The 16,967-nt window shown below is 38.1% G+C and overlaps 1 long non-coding RNA gene across 9 annotated transcripts in view; it reads right to left on the minus strand.

The window, feature by feature from the left end:
* Positions 1-16,967, minus strand: part of LOC144287966 (uncharacterized) — an 846,727-nt gene that overhangs the window by 734,854 nt on the left and 94,906 nt on the right. For 7 of the 9 annotated variants that reach the window (XR_013355880.1, XR_013355883.1, XR_013355882.1 and 4 more), the window contains one exon: positions 10,331-10,550. The exons of the other annotated variants lie outside the window; for them this stretch is intronic. This is a non-coding gene — a long non-coding RNA (uncharacterized LOC144287966). The remainder of the gene's footprint in view (positions 1-10,330; positions 10,551-16,967) is intronic. 9 annotated transcript variants of the gene reach the window in all.

Consider the following 16,967-nt stretch of genomic DNA (forward strand, 5'->3'; position numbering starts at 1 on the left):
TGGAATTCCTTTTCTAAGCTCTAGGTTTTCCTCTAGACCTTCCTTTGGCCAAAAATTCATGGTAAGATAAGGGTCAATATCTATTATTCAGTTTATATTGGCTACTTTACCAAGTACTTCTTAACTCAAAATAACCATATTATTATCATTATTATTTTACTCATCAGAAAATACAGACATAAGGAGGTAGAGGAGTTTAATATGAATCCTGAAGACTAATTTCAAGGCTTAATATGTTAACTATTACCCTCATACCCTCTTTGGCATAGAGTACTTCATCAGAGTGTTTTCTCAACCTAACATTATTAGTAAAGCCAGGTATTTGGTTCCAAGCTTTTATTTTAATCTTCTTATTTCTACTATTTGCCTCTAAAGAAACTTATTTTTGGTTTATTATTATATAGCAGGAACTGGAAGTAATTTACTTCAAGATATATAAAGCCAACAAACAATCCATCTCCAACAACAATCAGGTATTTGCATCTTTTACCATATGATCATGGATTCTGACTTTATGCTGGCTAGGAGGGCAAAAAGACTTTCGATTAGGGGAGTCAAGAATATTGTCCTATTCCTGACACTAGAGATTCACTTACGGAAGAGGAAGTCATGGTATGAGTCCCCTGAAACCACCTAACCTCTCTCTTTCTTGAGAATAATCCATACAGGAACAGAGAGGATACATAGTAACAGGAATTTTAAAAGACACAGTAACATGACCTAGAAGTTAGAAGCCACCAGAAGTCCAAGAAATTATAATAATGACAACAACATCTACTTGTGAAATATCTACTCTATGCCCTCAATTTACAAGTGATTGCGATGATGATGATGATGATGATGATGAAGAAGAAGAAGAAGAAGAAGAAGGAGGAGGAGGAGGAGGAGGAGGAGGAGGAGGAGGAGGAGGAGGCGGCGGCGGCGGCGGCGGCGGCGGCGGCTGCGGCTGGTCTAGTGCTCCCTAGGGGCAAGCTTTGTTCTAAGTTCTTCATATATCTTAACAAGGGGAATCTTTACAATAATCCTATGGGATGTATACTGTCAACATTCGTGTTCTATAGATGAAGAGAATCTTAGAGAGGTTGAGTTATTAATGCTGGTTCAGAGATGGGTTCTACAATATCCTCATGTGATAAAACCTCCCAAATTGCAGCATAAGACAAAGTTTCGTACTAGAAACCCAAATGACTTGAGTGACAACATCAGTACTGTCAGACAAGAATGGGTACAAATAAGAGAGAATGCAAAACCCAGTAAAACTACTCAGGAGTAGCTACAAAGAATATTTCAAAGAAATGGAAGAAACTAACTTTATGGAAGACAGTAAAAATTCCCATCAAAGGGAAGAACTTATGTCTTAGGAAGTGAAAATATCAGAGAGACTTATAAATAATTTTAAAATACAGATTTTAAAAACCTAAAAGAGATGAAATACATAGGATCCAGAACAAGAAGTTATGAAGGAAGAGAGATATGAATCAAATATCAGTAGTTATGAAAATATATCAATTATAAAATCAGAAAATGAAAAGTACAGCCACTGGAAAACAATTATATTAGATGATGTGTGTCTGCACATACACATACACACATAGTATATGATAGGATCAACACAACTGACAAAAAATTATTAAATTGGAAGATACTCCTACTAAATTTAGGTAAAATGCAAAACAAAATGATAATAAACTGAAAGATGTGAAAGACAAGCTGTTGTAGTGTAAGGCAATGCCAACAAACCATATAGATTCAAGAACAGGCAGAAGCAGTATTTGAAAAAATAATGGCAGAATTTTTTAGGAAAAAATTACGAACATGAATCACAGGATTCAAGGAATGCATCTTCAGTTAATTTAAAAAAATAAAGGGATCCCTGGGTGGCGCAGCGGTTTAGTGCCTGCCTTTGGCCCAGGGCGCGATCCTGGAGACCCGGGATCGAATCCCACATCAGGCTCCCGGTGCATGGAGCCTGCTTCTCCCTCTGCCTTTGTCTCTGCCTGCCTCTCTCTCTCTCTCTCTCTCTCTGACTATCATAAATAAATAAAAATTTTAAAAAAAGGGAAAAAAATTTAAAAAAATAAAAAATAAATAAAGCATTTATCATGTGACCCAGCAATCCCACTAATAGAAATTTATCCTTAGGATATATCTCACTAAATCAACGTGAGACAAGTTTATTCATGGTAGCCTTTTGCCATATCCAAATATTAGAAATAAACTCACTGCCCATCCATAGGAAATTAATTGAATTTTCTTCCACAAAATAGAGTACTATATAGCTATTTTTAAAAACTGATAAATCTCTGTATGCCCTGATATGATCAATGATTAACTGTTAAGTGAGAAAAGCTCAGGGTAGTATAAAGAGTACATATATTATGTGTTAGAAAGAGAAAAAAATTATGTATACATGCATATTTACTTTTGCAAAAAGAAATACAAGACAGAGTAAGACAGAAACAAATAACACTAACAGCAAAAAGGTCACCTAGAGAAGGTTCATAGGAATAAGGTGAAAGCATCTGTACAGGGAATAAGACTTCTCAGAGCATATAGTGAGGAAGAAAAATGGACGTAGAAGGAAAGATTAAGATGAAAGAAGCAATGAAGGGTAAATTACTTAGTATAAAATACTGGCAAATCTATTAACTAACAAATTTTATTTTAAGAGGCTATTATTATTACATAGTGTTGGCCAAAAAATATTGGAAATGGAAATGTGCAATGACAAAAATTTTGAATCCTAAGTTCTTTGTCATTTTTGCAGGGGGAAAGAGATGCTGAGCACCTTTCACCATTGTTTAAAAAATCTAAATACATATGTTAGAAATGTAATGATAGTCACCAAGAAATAAAAAGAGGATCTGCATATATTCCCATCCAACAATGAAAGCGTCTTGTCGGTCAAAGAAAGGACAAGAAATAAAAAACTAAGTGAAACAGAACCAATATAAAATGGTAAAAATATATCAGAAATTTTAAAATGTAAATGGATTAAAATCAAGCTTACAAAGCTGGCCAAATATATAAATCATCATTGAAAATAAAGGAAAACAAGAAAATAACTAAAATAATATATATGCATCATTATTAACATCTAATTAAATAGACTTTAAGGAGAAAATATGTATTACACATATATATGTAATATATATATATGTATATATATTATATAATTTAGAGTCCAAACCCCTTTCATCCTTTCCTGATTATCCATTCAGTACCCCCTTCCTCAACAATGATAAACCTCAAGTGATATTTCTTAAAAGCTAGTTGCTTTGTGGTATATGAAACCATATCAGTAAACTTTTTTATACTCTGTTATCTTAAAACCCATTGTTCTCCTTGCAGTTTGAATAGAACTTTTACCAATGCATGACTTTGTAACATCCTGTATTAGTTATCTGGAAAATCTTGACAATATTCATTATAAAGTACCAAAGACCACACCCATTAATTTAGCTACCATCTCCCCAGAATTTACAGCAGTGGTAAAAACTCACCATAGTGGATATATGTGTGACAAAATTCTCATTTTCACTAGAAAGTTCCATGTTTATCATTAGCAACAAATCCTGTCAATTATTTCCCTTGAAGAGACAGGAGTATTTGTTCACTTTTGAGAAATTGTTAGCCAGATATAAGTCTGAAAAACCATAATTTGTCTGCCAATAGTACTTTCAAATAAAAATGGCATTCAATTAAAAAAAATAAAAAATAAATAAAAATGGCATTCAATTAAAAAAAATAACTACTGGTTCATCTTGCAATTCAAACAATGGTGCAAGTACTTTTTCTTGAGGCACAACTCTATTTCAGTATGCAGGAGTACTTTATGCAAACTTGCCATTTTATCACACAGAATATAAAAAAGACACATGTTCAAGGGTCAATATTTAATCAATTTAATAATTTTTTACTGCTTCTTCAAGGGCATTCTTAAGCAAAACTGATCTTGTTTCTTAACTGAAAGTATGTGGCTATGAGGAGTATAATGCCTATTTCTGTCTAGTGGCATTGCCACAATTAATGCTAAGACACCATCAATGTCACCTCCCATTTCTTTTGCACCATCAGTGCAAATGTTGACACATATTAATCTAAGTACTAACATAATACTAAATTACAACCAAGTGTCATTCTAAAAATAATGGTCACCAGGTGGAACCAGTGAAACAATTTCAGGAGTCCCCAGACCATACGTTGGGAACTGGTGCAGTTTTGCATTTCCACTTCTCACTGGTAAGGGGTTAAGCCAAGTGTCAGAGATAGGAAATAAAGGCCATCCCTCAATCTCTCAATCTCTCTGTGAATCTCCATATCTCTCTCAACCTCTCTAAATCTGTCTTTCTGTTAATCTCTCTCTCCTTCTCCTTTTGTGCCTTTCTCTCCCTCAATTTATCTCTCTCTCTCTCTCTCTCTCTCTCACACACACACACACACAAACACACACACGTTACTGGTTCCTGTTAAATGCAATTTAGCTTTTAAATTACAACCCTACAATGCATCTAACCTTGTCTGTGAACTAACACAGCCCTTCTTCCTCCCCTTGGCCATGCCAAAAGCCTACTGCTGCACCTCCACCCTTCCTAGGATGGAGTCCCACCTCCTAACCCAGACACCTATCCTGAATTCCCTGCATATATTTCCCAGCAACTGCACCTGCTTTGTCCCTTGTATGCCACTGTTCCATCTGAAAAATCTGGGTACTTTAGATATGGGTTTGGAGGTGGACAATACTCTTTCAAAAATGATGTTTGCAAATAGTATCCAATTTCTTAATACAGGACATAGAAATCACTCATATAAAAATGACTGCCGATGCCAGCTCTCCTGTCCTCAGATCACCACAGAAAACCATGGAGGGTTCAGAAATCCTGTCATTTCAGAATTTGAAGAGAGAAAATAAATATTTTGAACAAACATGATTTGAGCACTTAAATGTTCATTAAATTGAATTATTGATGAAAATGGAATATTGAAAAAATCAGACACACCTTAAAACTTAATTTGCAGACAATATTCTAAGTAGGGATGGCTTGGACTACTTCTTAAATCCCCTTGCCCAAATTTCACACGCACAATTTCCACTTGATCTCATGGCTTAAAATTGTAACTATCAGAGACTAATCTAGGTTAGGAATCGAAATTTGCAAACACATCTTGATTCACGGAGGTGCCTGCTAGCAATTCATGGATGGGAATGGGGTCAGAAGAGGGACAAGGGGGGTTAATAATTTTGGAATACACGAAAAAGAGAGAAGTGAGTTTACAGAGAAACGAAGGAAGTCAGACGAAGTAGATGCAACAAGCAGAGAAGAGAGTGCCAAAGACGCTTCATCTCCTCAAAAATCTTGCCTAGTCAGACCAGATGTTAAAAAAGTAAGCAGGAAAAAAAAAAAAAAAAAAAAAAAAAAAAAAAAAAAAGTAAGCAAAAATAGTCTATTTTTCTCCTCCTGATTGCTGAACTGCATGGTTCTTGATAGCAGATAACAGAACTTAGGTCTTTGCCATCATTCCTTGAGTTATATGAGGGCCAGGGATGAAATTGCTGCCAACCATAGAGCCAAACTTCCTTCTACCAGTGTTTCTGCAGGCTACTGTATTACAGGAGGAGCCACACACCCGGAGAAGATATTCTCAATGCACATAAATTGACAAAGGATTAGTGTTCAGCAGAGTGTGATTTCCACACAACTGATTTACAAACATAGATTTTGCACATAATTCCTTAGTTGATTGAGATTCTCCTCCTGAGAATTACTTTGATTTTTTTCCTCTGTTCTTTTTCTTTTCTTTTTCCCTCTTGAGGGGTCAATACATGGTGGGTGCCAGCTACCCATGGATAAGTAAAACATGCTCCCGCCCTCAGAAAGCATCTCCCAGCATAGCAGAGGAATGTATTGCTGAGGCAAAACTGACCCAATGAAAGAGAGAGGAAAGTATAAAAGAGGTTAAAGAATGAAAATTCGGTTGGATAGGTTTTCTTTCCAATAGTCCTTCTAGTTTTTCTTATTACTTTCTACCAAAATTCTGAGTGTCATGGACTGAATTTTTGTGTCCCTCTCCCCAACTGCACATATTGAAATTGTAACCCCCAAAGTGATGATATTAAGAAGTGGGGGCCTTTGGAAGATAATTAGGTCATGAGGGTAGAGCCTTCATGAATGGGGTTACTGCCCAAATAAGAAAAGACATGACTTATTCCCCTTCTCTGCCCTTCCCCCCCATATGAGGATACAACCAGAAGTCAGTAGGTTGCAGCCCGGAAGAGGGTTGTTACCGATACCCGACCTGGCCAGCACTCTGATCTTGGACTTCCTGCCTCCAGAACCATGAGAAATCTGTTGTTTATAAGCCACCCAGTCTGTGGTAAATAATTTGTTGTAGCAGCCCAAACTAAGATATTAATTTCACTAAGAAAATCATCAAGAAAATGTTTAAGTCAACTAGATACAGAAGTAATTTTTCAAAGGAAGCTACTTAGTGTATCTACTGCCACCTTTACTCGCCTCCCATACCATCCCAGACACCCAGAGTGAGCTGACTTGCTCATAATTATGGATGTGCACGCTGCAACCTCTTCACTACACCGACAAGCCAGGCACAACCATCAAAGTGTCATTGTTCTGCCCACAATCTGTACTCTCCTCAGAGACCACATTGTTGGCAGTTACTTAAATGGTTGATGTTGCATAATAAACACTATGCAAAAATGTCAGTCCCCAATGCAGCCCGCCTGCCATACTCCAGAGGTTACACTTTGTGAAGTTCATGCCAGAACGTTCTGCTTCCACTGAGTGCTTAAATGCTCTTAGCAAGAAGAGCAGATAGGATCTGTTCTCCATCAAGACTGGAAATAACAAGGTTTGCAAAAAGTATAACTTCCCCAATCAACAATTTGTGCTAAAAAATGAGTGCTTGACCCATAGGCAGGGGTTAAATTTTCTTTCAAACTTTTTTTTTTTTTTTAGTTTTTCTTTCATGCTTATAGAGCGTTGTCTCATTTGATGCATCACTGCCCCCCCCCGCCCCGCCCTACCTTTTTATCAGGGGTTGCATGTGGTAGTTTGTCTTCCAAATAAAAACTGTCATGGCCACAGCCTTTGCTGAAAACCCACCCAGCACAGCAGGAACCATTCGCTCTTTCTGGTGAACCTGATCAAGCCCATCTTCTGTCAGCTTCTTGATTCTGAGCTTGGCTCCTCAATTAAAGGAAAAGCAAGCTTTTGCAGGCCTGGGCTCAAGCCAGCTTCCTCCCTTGAGTAGTCTCAGCCCAGATGTTGGAGAACATTTGCAAATGATGCTAGATCTATTTCTCTCTTTGGATTCATCTCCAGGCATCCCAAATCTGCTTCCCTTCCTGGCTGCTTCCTCTCTGCCCCTTGGAACAACAACTGACATTTATACAACACCAGCATTTACCCAGTGCTTCCACACACAATAGCAGACACTAATTACTTGCTGCAAGCCAGGCACTGTACAAGACACTTAACAAGCACTACTATATCTAATCTTCAAAATTCCCTGTTGGGTTTTTCTATTCTCATTTTACCCATCAAGAAAGTGAAATATGCATCTCTGATATGGAATCTTGCCTCATGAGTTTCTGCTTAAGCTACACCAAAATGCATGATGCCATCATTGCATTTCTGTTTCTTACAGGGACTTGTGATGGTCAGAAGCCATCTAGATATTTACGATGATACCGCCATATTTTGCAATCGCCTCAACTAATTCAACATTTTAAAAAATTTAGCCACTTGGACTTCATGGAGCCTTTTCAGAGCACTCAACTTAATGGTTGAGGAAACAACACTCTACTTTGTTGTCGCTGAGCTCCTATTTCAATGGTTTGCATAAAGATAAAATGTGCAAGTGCAGCAGAAGTGCAAGCAGGAGAAGTAGGCTCAGGAAGAGCCTGGCTGACTCCTGGTGAGACGAAACTTCAACTAGCGAGCACAGGAGTGCAGGGACATTCTAGAGAGTAATTGTGTAGCCTAAAGACTCAGTAGGAGCATTTCAGAAAACACGTTATCAGTTTTACTGCTAATTGATGGTACTTCGATTTAATGTAGTCAGGAAGGTCAAGGGAGACTTTCGGGGAGATGATACCTGAGATCAGAAGACATAGAAATTCGTTAGGTGACAAGGAGGAAGAAGAACAATTCAGGAGGGGACAACATGTGAAAAAAAAAAAAAAAGAGCAAACAAAGCAATTTCAAGGGAACAAAATTACCAATAAGGATAATTAAGTGTCTTTAGTCAGAAGGGAGATCCCCAGAATAAATACTGGGGCTGCTAGCAGATACTTGACAGGTCAAGAGGGGAACTTCCAGATTTCCCCTTGGTGATCTCCAGAATTTCCCAACAAAGCAGTAACATCAAATGCCTTAAAGGAGGACATGTGAAAAGAACCAACTCAGGGGATCAGACCCCCAGAACACAGAGTGAGAGGTGGGAGATGTACAGAGAATGAGAATGACCAGATATGTCTCTGGAAAGGTCACTAGGCTGCACGTCAGATGACTTGGGTCAGAGCGCTGGCTCTCTTAAATAGCAGCTGTGTGACATTTAGGAAATCGTTACTTTCCCAAATAGATTGTGATCCCAGTCCTGGGTCTAAATTCTGACTCTGCAAATTGTTAGTATATAACCTTGGGCAAATTACACAACTAATCTGAATCTCAGCTTTTCTCTTTGAATAGAGATAAGAACAGCTTCCTTATAGAACTGTAAGGATCAAATGAGCTGATAAAGGAAGAGCACTTATTATATATGGCAGATGCTGTTGGTGCTTCATCCATATCCCTCATAGTTACCACTGTTCCCCGAAGGATTTCCAATTTACAGTTCCTGCATTTTATGCCTGAGGACTTTGTTTCCAACATTTGGGAAAGTCACTTTGTCCCTGCAAAACTGACACTACCTTGCCTTGCGCAGCAGCCCTTAGATAATGACTCTGGAGTTGAGCATAAGTGTTCCAGCTTCTTTAGTCTTAAAATCATTCCAAGGTCTGGGTTTTACTCTTTTCCCCAACTTCTCCCAGGGGATTAAGCTCCACCCACCTTGTACTTCAAGAGTAAATGACTTTCACACAATCTTTATCTCAGGGTCTGCTTCTGGGAGAATTCAAACTAAGGCATTATACATGTATCATGTAATAAGCACTCAATAAATTTTTGACTAATTAGTGATATATGATGAAAACTGTTATGCCTATCAAAGACAGTAAGTTTTTTCAGGGGAACTCTAATGATTGTTCCAGTTTCTAGGAAAAATCTAGAGATTGTTCCTGCATAAAACTGGAATAGAAAGGATTCATCTTTTTTTCTACAGGAAAACGGAGACTAGCTATATGAGCAAAATGAAAGGTAACTAGATTAAAAAAAAAAATGTCATCTGAACTGCTCTGAAAGCCAAGCAAAGAATTCAAGATAGCAGCAAATGTTATGTATTATTTGAGGAAGTTGAAAGAAGCTACAAAAAAATGCTGGTGCTTCCTCTAGGACACAAGCCTAGACTCCTGTTGCAAAGCCAGACTTAGGGGCAACTGGCCTCTTCTTCCATCCTCTAATACTTCAGGATAGTCACCCATATAAAGACATGTTACGTAAGGCAGGTTTACATAAAGAATTCAGGGGTGCTCATTGCAGTGAGCAGGACTATGCATGGCACAGCTAATCAGTAAGGAAGCAATTGTGGGGTTCTGAGGATTTCTCAGACTTGTAGGCAGTTTATCATTATGGTCACAACCAGCTTCCTTGGCAATGTCAAACCAACCTGCTGGGGATGGGTATGAATGTGGAGGGTAATGGTAGCAGACTTCATCCAATAAGAACATAATACAAAAAGGGAGTAACCCATTCCAGCCATGAGCCCTGTGATTCCTTTCACTCCAGGGGCCTCATCGTGGACCTCAAGCTAAGGATCACAATCATACTATTTTCATTATTAACTAGTACCACCCTAATAATAAAAATCTCTTAGGAAAACTGTGGTCAGCAGCATTCAGATCGAGAACACTGAGCTACCCAGTAGGATATATTTCCTGGGGTTTTGTGTACATTCAAGCCAAGAAGAAAATTAATGCTGATTTTAACTTGATCCTCGAAAATAATAATTTTTATCATTTATTATGTGGCACTCACTGGGTAGACTATTGTGTGTGTTTTTTTACTTAGCCTCAAAACTATCCTCTGATGTTAGCTGTGGCTGCATAAGCCATTTTAAAATTTAGTGCCTTAACACAATAACCATTTATTACTTCCTGTGAGTAGAGAGCCAAGCCATTTTGGGCCTGCTGATCTCAGCTGGGCTTACTCACTTGCCTGGGGTCTTGGCTGGGACAACTGGGCTGACCTGGCTCTGCTCCACATGGCCCCTCACTTTTGAGGAGGCCAGCCCAGGCTCCATCTCAGGGTACGGGCACAGCTCCAGGAGAATAGAAACATGGGTTTGGAACTGGCACATCTTTTCTTCCACCACAATGTGTTGCCAAAGCAGGTTAGCTCCAATTCAGGAGGTGAAGGGAAATCTTCCATCTCCTGATGGAAAAAGCATCAAAGTCACATTGCAAAGAGCATCCATACTGAGAAGGGTAAAGAAAGGTGACCATTTTTCAATCAGCCCAGGACATTTGGTAATTGGTGTGATGGGCTCACTGATACTATGAGTAGAAATAAAATATAAGCAGATCCTTAAACATCTCAAGGTATGTAGGCCTTTGCATGCAGTTAAAGCAAGGAGGAATAGTATTGGAATTCCTTAAACACTCTTTTTATCCAGTTCTTCACTTTACTGGTTAGGTTTCCCCTCTGTTTTTCTGGGAAACCTCCATAGGACCCCAGAGACCTTCATCTATCCCAAGCATGCTTAAATTCTTCAATCATACCTCTTATCATACTATATCATATTACTTTATTTAACCTCTCTGACTTCCTTTGGAAGGTAGCTTTCTGAGGACAAGAACTGTCTTTCCTCTTCTTCATTATACCACATGCCCATCAATAGGCAGAGAGCATGGCAAAGAATAGCCACAGAATAGGCATTGCATAGTCTGTTTGACAAATGAAAATACAGAAAAATATGAATGGAAGTTAATCAGGAAAGTCATTGTGTGACTAAGAGTGCACAGGCACATGGAACTGTCATTACTATTTAAATAAAGAGATACAAATTCCTTGTGATGGAGAAATCCCAGCACTAAATGTTAGGTAGCACCCAGCTATCTCCTTCTTTGTTCTTTTTCCTGGGGTAACACTTTACTTGCTAGAGGACCACAGCATTTTAGCACCATAAAAAAAAAAAAAAAAAAAAAAAAAAAAAAAAAACCACCTCAAACACCTCAGTAATTTGTCTGTAGGCTCTTGAGCAATTGAAAGCTAAAAGTCTATCACAGGGTTCTAAACAAGGGTACATTTCATGATTGGATTTCTGTCTACCATAGAGCTGGAAATAAATTATCCCCAATTTTTGGTGAGGTATACAGATCTACTAGACGATTTTCTCTTCAGTCATGTTTCCAATGACTAAGTAATTATTTTTTCCAATTCATCCCTAATAAAATTTTATTTGGATCAAAATTGAATAGTCTTGGTTATACAGAACTAGGTTTGAAAACTACTGGGTGCTAGAGAATAAAGTATAAGATAACAGGATTGCCTTGTTGGACCAATCCACACAATTAATTTCAGTTTAAAATATATGAAAATGTAAATAAATAAACAAACAAATAAATAAACCAAAGTGTAAGGTAATTTTCTTTAAGAAAAGAACAACAAAATAAATGCAATACCGTTCCATTTTTCTGCAACTATTTTTCTTATAGTATTTTAAGGTTGAACAGCAAAAAGAATTGTAGGTTAGATGTATTTGCTAAAATTTTTAAATAAGCCTCAAAAAAAAAAAAAGAAAGTTCTCAATCACAGGTCTTGTGAAATAAAATTTGATATAAACTTTATCATGTTTGGAATTTAAGAAAATGTATCCAGAAATTCAATTGTGAGAAACTAACAAGCCCATGGAAATAAGATAAATAAATTCACACATAACATTTGACTCAATAGTTGAACATAGGAATTAATTTTACAGGTATCCTTTAATGTGTTCACAAAAAGGCACATTCAAGAATATTTATTGAAGCATTTTTTAACAAATCAGGAAGAATTTAAAGCACTAATTTAAACATTCAATAAAAAGCTATTAAGTAAATCTAGTACATACATACACACATGTATATAATGGAATGTCATATAGCAATTAAAATGAACAAGGCAACATATCTATGTACCAATATGTAACTTTCTTCAAGATATACTCTTAAGTATAAAAGAAAAGCAAGAAAATGAACAATGTGTATGCATATTAAAATTTGTATTTATTTTTTTTAAATGGTATGAATTCTGTAACCTCTGGAAGGATACATTTAAACATAAGTAAGATTGACTGTCTCCTGGGTGAGAAACAGAGATTGATCCTCAATAATGAAGGAAAGAGTTACACTACCCTTCACTTAGTTTTATATCTTTAAATTTGTTACCTTATACTTAACATTAGCTAATCAAGAGCATAAGAATAAACCTGAAAATGACAAATAAGGAAAAACCTACATCAAGAGAGAATTTTAAAGTAAAGCCTGAATTACAAGAAATATTTCAAATAGGGATCCCTGGGTGGCACAGCGGTTTGGCGCCTGCCTTTGGCCCAGGGCGCGATCCTGGAGACCCGGGATCGAATCCCACATCGGGCTCCCGGTGCATGGAGCCTGCTTCTCCCTCTGCCTGTCTCTCTCTCTCTCTCTCTCTCTCTCTCTCTATCTGTGTGTGACTATCATAAATAAATAAAAATTTAAAAAACAAATAAATAAATATTTCAAATAGAGATAAACCAGGAGTTAAAAAAGAATAAAAACTGGTTCAACATGTATATACATAAGTTACAAAGACAAATATTAGTACATTTAAGGCATCTGGGTAGGACTCAAGAAAAGTTTCAGTGAAAAATTACACTTGCTCTTAGGTCAATTATATAGTTTACACCTTACCCTAAAAAATTTCCATCCTAACAAAAAACATAAAGACACATACCTACAGACATACAAACACACACACACACACACACACACACACACACACACACACACATCAGTGGGCCATTTAAGCAGAGAGGTGTCACCATATTTAATAAAATGGAGGTATTTCTCATCTATTTTGAAGAATTGAGATATCCAAGATTCTCAAATGGGCATAGTGTAGGTTTGAAGAACAGAGACCAAAAAAGCTAAGCACTGTGTTAAGTAGAGTAACTTACTTTTGAAATGGAAATACTAGTTTGCATTTCAAAATAGATAAAATAGTTAAACAGGAAAACCTAAAAGGACAGGACTGCCACTTATAACAATGATAGAGTAGATGGTATCCAATTAATTCTTCTGCTGAGAACGACTATAAAAGCTCAATAAAATATGAAACAAAAACTAAACAGCTCTTTGAGGGCATCAGTGAGCAAATAGACAGACAAGACAAAATATGCTGAGATCCCAAAAGGGAGGAAGTTGCATTGAGGCAAAACCAAGTTCTCAGCCACTTTTCCTGCTTGATGCTAATTTCTCAGGAGCAGAGACAGGGCTTTTAAGTAGAAGGCAGTGACTCAGAGTTTCAGCCTTTCTGTGGGGCTGGGAAGACAAATAATTGAAGTTCAAGGTTCCTGAAACAACCAGGGACAGAAAAGCCAAAGACCTGAGAGAAAAGATTACCTCAGGGAAGTCAAGACATCATTCTTTTCCCCTCAAGCCATTTGCAAATTCCCAATCTGCCCTGGCAAGGGGCCAATAAACCAAGCAGCTAGGATCAGCTAGCAGGCTAAAAAGCTAATTTAGAGCCTTTTCAGTTCTTTCATGATGGTAGGGAGATGGAAATTGGAGATCAGAACCACCATTAATAATTAAACTACCCCAGGTTTTCAATTAGAAGCAGTGTAGTGTAGTCCCAGGAAAAAAGGTAAATCGGAAATAGACAAGTAAGTGGTCACAAAGGCTGAAACCCTGCCTCAAATTATTGCAATCTCTGATTAGAACAAGGTGACCTGCCCCTATTCTAATAGTCATTTAATTTTAATGGAAATTAAACACTCTGTAGAGAAAAACAGCATCTAGACCTTCTAAAAATTTTTGTTCCCTAATTACAAACATTAAAAATAAAAAAAAGAATGTCAAAATACTAAGTGGCTAAAAAATTTTAAATGTAGACAAGAGAAAATAGAAAAAATATATAATCCTATATCTAAGAAAGAATTTGAGGGGCACCTGAGTGGCTCAGTCAGTTAAACACCTGACTCTTGACTTTCACTCATGAACTCAGGGTCATGAAATTGAGCCCCACATCAAGCTCCATGGTGGGCGTGGAACCTGCTTAGGATTCTCTCTCTCCCTCTCCCTCTGCCCCTTCCCACACTCCTGCTCTTGCTCTCGAAAGAAAGAAAGAAAGAAAGAAAGAAAGAAAGAAAGAAAGAAAGAAAGAATTTAAATGCACAATATTGTAATATTAATCTTTCTTACCAAGAAAAAAAGCAGTACCAGATGGCTTAACTGTCAATTTCTTGTGAATTTTAATAACTCTAAATAGTGTCCTCACATTTGATCAGTTATAGAACAGTGACGAGATTGTGCTTGAAGGCCATTCAACTCTCCATGGAAGGTTTCTAAGGAAATGTCCATTTTTTGGAGTCATACATATTGCCACACCACCTTTCCCAGACAACAGACCATTTAATTGCCTTTCCTGTGCATATTTCCTTTGAATAGTTACATTTGAACAAATGGCAGTGTTCCTATGTCTTCCATGAACTTTTAAGTTGAGTGAAACCAATGGTTGCCAGAGGAGAAGGGGCATAGGGGGATGGGCAAAATGGGTTAAAGGGGAGTGCGAGATACAGGCTTCCACTTATGCAATGAATTAAGTCATGGGAATAAGAGGCACAGCACAGGGAATTTGGTCAATGATATTGTAATAACATTGTATGGTGACAGATGGTTGCTATATTTGGGATGAAGACAGCATAACCTAGAGAGAAGTTGAATCACTCTGTTGTACACCTGAAGCCAATGTAACGTTGTATGTCAATTATACTCAAATAAAAAAAAATTAAATAAAGTATACTCATGGGATGGAATTACTAGATATGACACACAACAAATTACTGCTACACCTAACAACATAGACTCAGACTGTCACTTTTTAAAAACCAGAATACAGAAGTGTACATGTTATATGATGCCACTGACATAAAGTTCAAAAGTTAATCCAAACATATCTGTGTTTGCCAGGAGCTAGGCTAACAGCACAGGTAAAGGACACATTCCCCACAAGACGGCCTTCACTTCAAGCGTCAGCCACAAGTTCAGGATCCTCTGGGCTACCCTCACTTCAGATCAGCTGGCTGCAAATTCAGAGGTCTCCAACCAATTACTTTCAGTTGCATAATTTGCTGGAAAGACTCATGAAACTCAGAAAGCACTATATTTATGATTACGGTTTTATTATAGTGAGAGGATAGAAATTAGAACCAGGATAGGAAGAGAAGCATAGAGAGGAAATGGGAAGCTTCCTTATTCACTGTGACTCTTTCCTCTTTTGGAATAAATGTGCCATAATGCTCATGGGGCATTGCCCATAAGAAAGCTCCCTGGAGACTTTGGTGTCCGGAGTTTTTAAAGGGGTGCAATTGCCTACTGCCTGCATGGTTGACCTTTAGTCTCAACCCCTGCAGTAGGTTTTGACTGATACCTTTAGTCTCCAGTTCCTCCAGCGATCAGATATGACATGGCATGTCTCAAAGGCCCCGTCATGACTTTCTAGTGGCCAAACCTCCCAGGCAAATAAAGACATGGCTTTTAGGCCAGACATTCAGAGCCTGGAGATCACCCCCCAGCAGCCAAAGACAAAGTCCAGATCTCTCTTTTGGTAAGTTCATTCCTCGCTACACACTATTGATGGCAGTCTGAAAAGCAGTTACATTTAAGGGCATGCAGTAGCCAGAAAGGATAGGATGCTGACTTCTTTGCGTGCGTAATGTTCTATTTCTTGATCTGGTGGTAGTTCCACACGTCTGTTTACTTTGTAACATTCACTGAGCCACTTTTCTATATGTGTGTTATACTTTAACAGAAATGTATACTGGGAGGAAAAAAATTAAAAACCAGAGATGCTGCTCAGCCAGAGCAGATCTGTGAAACAGGGAACGTTATACAATCCATGGCTTCTACCCAGTAGGGAAGCACTTTTCAGGTTGAACTCCACACAGAAGCTATACTCTTCCTGCCAAAGAAACAGCTGCAGTGAAACCCTTCCCGCTGCTAAGGTGCTGAAAGACCCTTTCAACCCAAAATGGCCTTGGTCACGAATGCTGCGTGGTCCAGAAAATGTCAGTGAAGGATCAGTGTGACTAGAACAGAAAGAGAAAGGGGGGAGAAAGAAAAGGAGGAAGAGAAGAAGGAAAAGAAAGGAGACCAGGTAGCAATATTTCTTTTGCTGAACACTCACTCATGTCTTAGAGTTTCCCAGAACAGTCTCTGAGATGAGGGTTTGTGTGCATGTGATTTATGAAGACAAGGTGTCTTGATAAAATCGTAAAGGGATAGGGGACAGTGAAGGGCAGCAAGCCAAGCAAGGTTGTGATTTTAGGCCAAGTCTCAGCCTGATCCACTGGGGGAGCTCTGGCATATAAATTTTGCTGTGGAGTCTGTGGCATCTTAGGATAAGACAGCGGCATTTCATGTTCCAGTAACAGTTAGTTATTTGCCAGGGGCCACACCAAGGGGATGTTCCCAGGCATTTCCAACTCTCTGCAAGTGAGAATTGCCCAACCATGTGACCTCTTAGAAGGTGAAGTATACAGCAGTTTAGGCCTCAAATAACAGAAGAAATCTGAGGGGATCACAGCAGAGCAATAACTATGTTCACGAC

Source organism: Canis aureus, chromosome 17 (genome assembly GCF_053574225.1).
Source record: "Canis aureus isolate CA01 chromosome 17, VMU_Caureus_v.1.0, whole genome shotgun sequence".
NCBI classification, from domain to species: Eukaryota; Metazoa; Chordata; class Mammalia; order Carnivora; family Canidae; genus Canis; species Canis aureus.